The sequence below is a fragment of the Rhea americana genome, unplaced genomic scaffold (genome assembly GCF_003343005.1).
Source record: "Rhea americana isolate MKP2758 unplaced genomic scaffold, rheAme1 scaffold_63, whole genome shotgun sequence".
Taxonomy (NCBI): Eukaryota; Metazoa; Chordata; class Aves; order Rheiformes; family Rheidae; genus Rhea; species Rhea americana.
The window spans coordinates 103,233-110,835 of NW_028186790.1; positions in this window are offsets into that span (position 1 = coordinate 103,233).

Consider the following 7,603-nt stretch of genomic DNA (forward strand, 5'->3'; position numbering starts at 1 on the left):
AAAAAGCTGTAAAACTTTTCAAAACAGCCCACCACTAAGAGAACAATGCACAGAGCTACTATATTTTTTTCACTATGAACGGTTTAATGTAGCTGGACTCCCGCTTCCATCCAGGATGGCTGTGGAGCAGGTTGTTACTGATTGCTATGGCTTAGCTGCTGCAGGTACAGCCTTTGTGCATGGCAAGAAAAGGAGTCTTGCATTTGTTTAGTTTCTGGGCATGCTTGGGGTGAGCGAGCTATCCTGAGGAATCTGAGCAGCTCCCAGCTGAGCAGCAGCTCAGCTAGAGCCAGGGAATGATGTTAACTATTATCTTTTCATCCTGCAGTCTCAGGCACTGCCTTAGAAACCTTGGTTTTGAACGAGATAGGAATCCCAGCCAAACGACCACAGAGAAGCCTTTGGGGCAGACTTCACAAGGGAAGTCAGCAATCGTATGTCTTGTTAGACGTCTCAGCTCGACATGTAGCTCCTCTCACAGCTACAGAGCCCACAGGTGGGCAGGAGGGAGTCCTACCACATTCCTAGACCATTTTTGTCTTTTATCCAAGGAGTGCAATTCGTAGGGAGCAGAACACTAAGGTGTATCTTTACCAGATGAGAGTGCAAGAAAAGGGTTTCTCTTACCTCTTTTCTTCCTGTCCTCATGTGTTTTGCAACCCTGCCTGCAGAGAAGCCAAAGATGAAAGAAAAGGATGTCTTATTCAGCAGCCTGGAGCCCAGGTCAAATGAGAGAGAGAGAGAGGTTTGCGTCCTCTCAGTACACAGGCAGGAACTGGGCTGGGACCTTCCATCACCATGGGATTTGCTCACCATGGGAGACAGTCACAAAGRAAATGTTTTCCGTCATCTTTTCTGAGTTAAATCATCCACAACTACTGTATGCTGTGTTGGAACCACCGGCATCCACACRCAAGAGCGGTGCTTACAGACTGGGCTGAGCAAAGGGAAGCCCCCTCTTCCTGGTGACGTGGGGTGGTCCCCAGCACATGGAGCACCTGGGCAACAGAGCTTCAGACGGTGGGTAAGTAGTCCGAGGAGGATGTAGGTATCCACAGCAGTGAGAACTGGGCTGGGTGGCAGAGTGGGCTGGTGCTTTTACCAAGGGTGGTCACTCAGGTGAATTCCTCCCTCTCAGGTAACAGCCAGGTTTAAACTCCTCTCCTCTTTCTAGGAGGATTTCAAGCACCAAAAGGTCCATCTGTAAGATATTACAGGCAGGGGAAGTTCTCTCAAAGCCTCACTCTGTGTAGGGAGATGACAAAGTGTTGGAACAGGACTGAACCTCTAAGCCTAAGGCTAGCATATGCCCCTATGGTGGCATAGATTTCTGTCCCTCTTCTTCTTCCAGGGCACCTGAACACTGTATGGAAAAGCCTTCTCTTGAATGGTTTTAAATCTCTCCCTCCTCCAATTTCCATCTTTATTCTCCTGACTGAGTAAAAGTTGAATAAAGGTCACTGGATTCAGGCCTAGAGTAATATTCTCATAGGCACTGAATTTGCTTCCTCAGCACGGAAGAGCAGCCCCCTCAAGAATACGTGAGCCAGGCCAACAGCCTCCGGCATTGCAGGACGGAGGAAAGGAAACCTCAGAAATCTCGGTCAGGAACCCGTGGGCAGGGCCCTCACCCGCAACAGGTGTCATAAGTGTGGCCAGTGTTCACGTCAAGTAAATACAGCTGTTTTAAAGGTTTTACTTAGGAAAAAAAAAGGGGGGGAGGTCTAATGTGCAGCTTAGACACTGTACGCCCTGACCTGCTTACCGATGACAGTCCCACCAGCAACCAGCCTGGTTCTGATCGAGGCACAGCAGGACTGTGGGTCTTCTGCTGCTTGCCTTGACACTCTGGGTAACCTCCTCAAGCCAGTGTTGTGCTCAGCAAACTTCAATTCCCTATTGCCAGTGCTATTGTCATTAATCATTGTTAATGGAAGCTGCACTTTTTGCTCAAGATGAGCCAGAATAAGAGCAATGTCATTTTGGCAGAACTACTTGAGATCTGAAAAGCCTGTATATCTRAATAGCAAAAGCAAAACATGGGTGCTATTAAGCAACCGTAGTCACAGTTTAATCAGTTATGATCCAAAGATTCTTATTTACTAATTTGTTATAGTTACAAATACACAAGTCACTAGGCTAATATGCTTTTTAAAAATGCTGTAAATAGATAAATCAGTTTAACAGGTGGAACTAGAGCTAAGCAGAGAGCGTAAACCAGAAGCAAAACAGAATTGATTCTTCCAGTAAGAGTTAAAATCCTGCAGAAGAACAAAACAAAAACTGGAATTGATTTATTATTACAGAACGAAACCAACACTCCAGATTAAATATCCAAATGAATTTAATGATTAGAACCATGTTTTCAGTGTGAATTTCAGTGTCTAGCAAAGCAATCAACCATGCAAAAAATTACCCATAGCAGCTTAAAATGCTTTGTTTTGGTCACTGGATATCATTGCCRGAATACTTGTGAGAAGCAGCTCTCAGAAGAGTCAGAATGAATGCATCTTTTGCAGTATCGACTGTATCTGCACATTGCAGGTGTAACGTGGTATGCACATCTCTTACTGCTTACTGGAGACCATAGCTTTTATTCAGCTACCTGAGTTACCTTTTTCTGCCCGGGGACACTGTGCTCCTAATATCAGTACCCAGGTAGGCAGCATGAATCCATGCCAAGGTTTTTTATCTATGCCACAAATGCATGAAGATCCTGTTTCTACCCATTTGCAAGAGAKAAAAAGATGCTCTGGGGAGTGGTAGAGGATGACACAATCAGAAACTTGGAGCAAATTAAAAAAAAAAATCTAATTGCTGATGTTGTCCTGTGACTATTTTCTAGCTCAGCATTCCTCTCTTGCCCTTCTCTCCCCTTCCCCTGGAGTGGAGCACGCCAACGAACTGCTCCCTCGGTGAGACAATGATCATTTGTAACAGGCGAAGATATCCAGCTTCAGCAGATTTGGCAAAGAAACTAACAGTAGTACAAAGCACTTCTTACAACATTCAAAGTAGGTTCTCTCCTTCTTGACCTTTATGATTTTTATGGCCTATGTGGGTATACACAATCATTTTAAGACGTCTTCCCTTACTTATCATAAAATAACCATGTGTTATCTTTAAAAARGTTGATAATAAACTTCCGAATACCTCTTAAATGTACCCAAGAAGACAAGGGGGAATATAAGGTTACTGTTGTGAGGGATATCTTCTGGCAGCTGATCTGAGAATGCTGCTAATGATTTTAATTASCTTTTGGAAGCACTGTTCATGCACTCTGAAGTCAGTGTCTTGCTGTCAGTGAGGATACTTGGAAAGACGAACAACATAAAACATTTTCTGTAATTAAACTTCATAAAATTTCATGCATCATGCAAGAAGCAATTTGTCCCCTGCAGAATTACTATGGGGAGTCAGTGGCTCAGATGGCTCCCACCATGAATCTCCAGGAGGCAATGTGCACTCTGCAGAGCAACCAGGGATCCACGATGAGGCACCAAGATGCAGTGAAGTCTCATGGATCAGGTGCGCATAYGAGAATCAAGAAGTCTGAATTTTCCTTCTGGCCCCATGATTTGTTCCATCCCTCCTAGACTGCCTAGAAAATCACTTCATTTCCTTATTTGGCCTATTTAGATTACAGGGTAATGTTTGTACAGCACCTATTATAACAAGGACTTAGTCACGGCTGTGTTTTTAGCCTACTGTAATAGGAAGAGTGAAGCAGCAATAAATAGGGCAGAAAAAGCTGTAGATACTTTTACTTAGGCATGGTTGGGATAAGGTCCACCACTCACTGAAACTGCATGCTCGAGCTCATACTCACTTCCATAACGATTCTCTTYTTAGCTGGACTTGGATCAAAGCTTGCAGAAAATGCAAATCTAGTTCTAATGGCCAATAGGAAAAGATATTTAGATAATTACAAAAAAACAAAACAAAACAAAAAAACTCTCCATCTCACTAAGAAGTCATCCCTTACCACTGGGAGCTGTAAGGGTATACGAAATTCATGTACACATGAATGACGGACCAGCCCTGCAGCTGGTTTGCGAGGAACTCACAGCTTCCCCAAAATTACTCTCCTGGTGAGGTGCCTTGAGCTGGGCAGGCAAAAGCAGAGAGATACAAAAGCAATAATATCTTCGGAGACTTTTAACATGTCACAGCAAGATGGTTATCAGAGCTTGATTGCCTGCAATATGTGTCGCAGCACAGCTTCGCACTCCTACAACACCTTGACACCTCCATTACATCTCACTTGGGAAGAGCCAAAAACAAAAAAAAATCTAACAAATCAGGGGAAAGACACATGTAAAGGAATTCAAAAACTGTCTGATGTCAAAATATACTACGTAACTTGGAGAACTTCAGAACGATCTAATTCAACACCCTTCCAGGTCTGTAGCTACCATTTAGTGCATGCATTTTAGGAGACAGGCTTGATGCAATGACCGAGACAAGGAACAGTTGAGTTGACTATTCAACACAGGCAGCTGTTAAACACCACAGTAATGATGGGAGAAAAGAGTTTGCAAAGAATATATACTGTTGGAGGGGAAGGAGACACTAAGACTAAGCATTAATTAGCTCCAGTGTTAGTGCTGACTGGACGGGATGACACAGGACACAGACAGATAGTTCTTTTTCTACAACACTACTAACCTTCAAGCTTAAAGTGGAATTTAAAGAATTCCAGTAGAGACAAGGGTATGCATGTGGAGTCGCCAAAAATGTAAAGAGCAACATGACTTTATGCTTAAGATTGGATAAATAGATAAACGCACATATATCAAACACGTTATTATTTAAAACAGATGAGATCAAAGATAAGAGTATTTGACCGGGATTTTTACTGAAATTGCAAATGAAAACTGAGCTTAGTGTGTCCTGCAATTTAGAAAAAGTTTGGGCAACTTTTACACCCTCTCTTATAAATCTTGGGGCTGGAGCACATGTTTAAGTACTTTGCTGAATCAAGGCCATCATGAACAAGAGTTTGGCAATGTTCCCCTGTTAATGAGCTTCCAGGAAATGTACAACTGTTCTTAGAAGTCTAATGAAGATAGATTTGTATGAGATCTCATTCGGTGCAGCCAGAAAACCAAAACTCATCAACCAAACAAAAGCATGGGAGTAATTTTTTTTCCCCCAGTGCCTGATTGTGCTTCCAGGAGTGCTGATGCGTAATGCTTTCAAACTTTCATTGAACTTTACTCCGTCACTCCAGGCGATTATTTTTCCTTGATGTCTGATGTTGAATGATATACGTGCACCTGTGTGATAATGGCTGGTTAGATATATCTTTCGCGAGCTGGGAAAACCCAGAACGTCACCTTTACACTTAACTATTTTATTTCTTTTATGGCTCCGGTATGAATCCCTTCTCTAAAAGCTACCGGTGGAGCTTACATTTGTCAGGGGAAATGCGGGTGTTTTATCATACCAGCTGTTTAAAGTCTCCTACAACTTTGCAAACTGCTTTAAGAGCCCTTGCTTTTATCACTGCTCAAACTTTCAAGCAGTCCCCAGAACAAAGGAAAGAACAGCTGGGAAATTTTAAAAGCAGCAATGTTTGCCGTTTCACTCAGGTTTAAGTACAATAATTAATAAACCTTCCACTCCTCTTTTGCTTCATCTCAGTGAACAATTACTTCAGAACAGGACTTTTTGCTAGCCCYGTCTGCTGCATTTCAGCACTTATATCCCCTGTTCCAAAATGGCAATTATTATCATCATTTTACACCCATATTTGTGCAAGTGTCCAGGTATCAGTCTGCTAAGATATAGATACCAGCGTGCTTGGTGCAATTCTTTATTAAGCATAAGCAAATTTTCTAGTGCTTTACTCAACCAACGGAAAAAAACAACAGAAGTGCAGGAATAAMACAAGCACAGCCAGGGAAGGCAAGAGACACCTCACCTAACTTCAGTCATATAAAAGCTAAATATCTAATACGGATAAATCATACGGGCTTCCCCTATGGTCAATGTAAAGATGCAGGGCCTGCAGAAGGTAATTTATCTCGTCTGCACCAGACACCTGTCTTAGYGTGGGATGAATTGCCCCTGACCACTCTCTCTCCACTGAATACAGAGGAATATCTGGCATTAGCCAAACTTTTAGACGGCGAGACGAATCCCGCCTGGACGGAGCAGTGGTCTGTCCGGCCGGGCTGTCTGTCAGCGGCCGGTGACAGATGCGCCGCGAGGAAGCGAAGCAAAGAGTGGCGTCGAGAGCCGTAACGTACGTGGCAGCGCAGTAATAAAGTGTGAAGAAAATTGCTTCCTTCCCCTCTCGGTGATTAGTTTATGCTCTGAAGTATGAAGACCGGATTGATGGCTGCTGTAATTTTATCCTGACTGAAGCTGCTGGAGTAGATTTGAGAGTCGGAAATAGCACCACAAATCCACGTAAGATGAAGCGAGGTCCTCCGAAAGGACCCAGAGGCTTCAGATGGTACTCATATTCAAAGCACGATTTTAAAGAGAAATAGCAGTGATTCATATAGTCATGTATTATATTTTTGAATGATACATCCTTGAAGCAGTATTTGCAGCAGGTACAATTCTGAACATTTCTTAAAGGGAAGTTACCTCCCACCAAATACAAGTACCTACTTTGAAATAACTCATTTTTCTTTCCTCCCTCTCTGACAATTGAGGACTGGTGGTTTTGGCCTTTTTRCTCTGCACAAGGTATCTCTACTCAGGGTATCTCATAGAACTACAGAGCGTTTGAAGTTGRATGAGGCCTCTGAAGATCATCTGGTCCAACCCCTCTGCTTAAGTAGGGTCACATAGAGAACATTGCTCTGGACCCTATGAGATGACTTTTGAATATCTCCAAGGATGGAGACTCCACAACCTCTCTGGGCAACCTGTTCCAGGCTATCTATACCCTYTAGGTATCTGTAAGATACCTATCTGCTGTTCTCCACCCCAGCAGGATGCTCTTCATGCCATGAATTAGCAGACCCTTGCTCTGAGAGATTTATTCACACAGCAGCACTGTCTAGCCATGATTTCACATGGGATCCTTTAGGAATGAGACACCTTAATTCAGGGATGACCTGGGTAGTTCCCCAAGATATTCTGCCCCCATCCCTGGGCTACTGCTATCAGTTCCCCTTGGTAACATCCTATGTGCCACCAGAGGCAGGGACAGCCAAATCGAGCCCAAGACCTCAGCCATTAAGCAGAGCACCGTTTTGCCCTGGCATCAGTGGCCACACAGACTCACAGTATTAACAAGCATCATTGCAAGGAAAAACACTCAAAGCGCCTAAGTAACACAAGGTACCTGTGTTCCCTGGCCGAGACGTTTCCAGCGTAGTGGCAGAGACGCTTCCGGCAGACAGCGTTTACAAATCATTATTAACAAAACAAAGCACTTTAAAGAGAGTCACCCCAGGGCACTCTGGCCCCTGTTAAAACAGACTTTTCAAAAACATTTATGGACTTAAATAAAACKCATTTTAGAACGCCAGCAAAATTGCCTCCAGGTTTCACTCTGGCTTTGCTACCAGTCTAGTCCTTAAAATTACTCACCAGGAAAGGGAAAGTTTTTTACCAGCTAAAGGTTCCCGTGTGTGTGCAA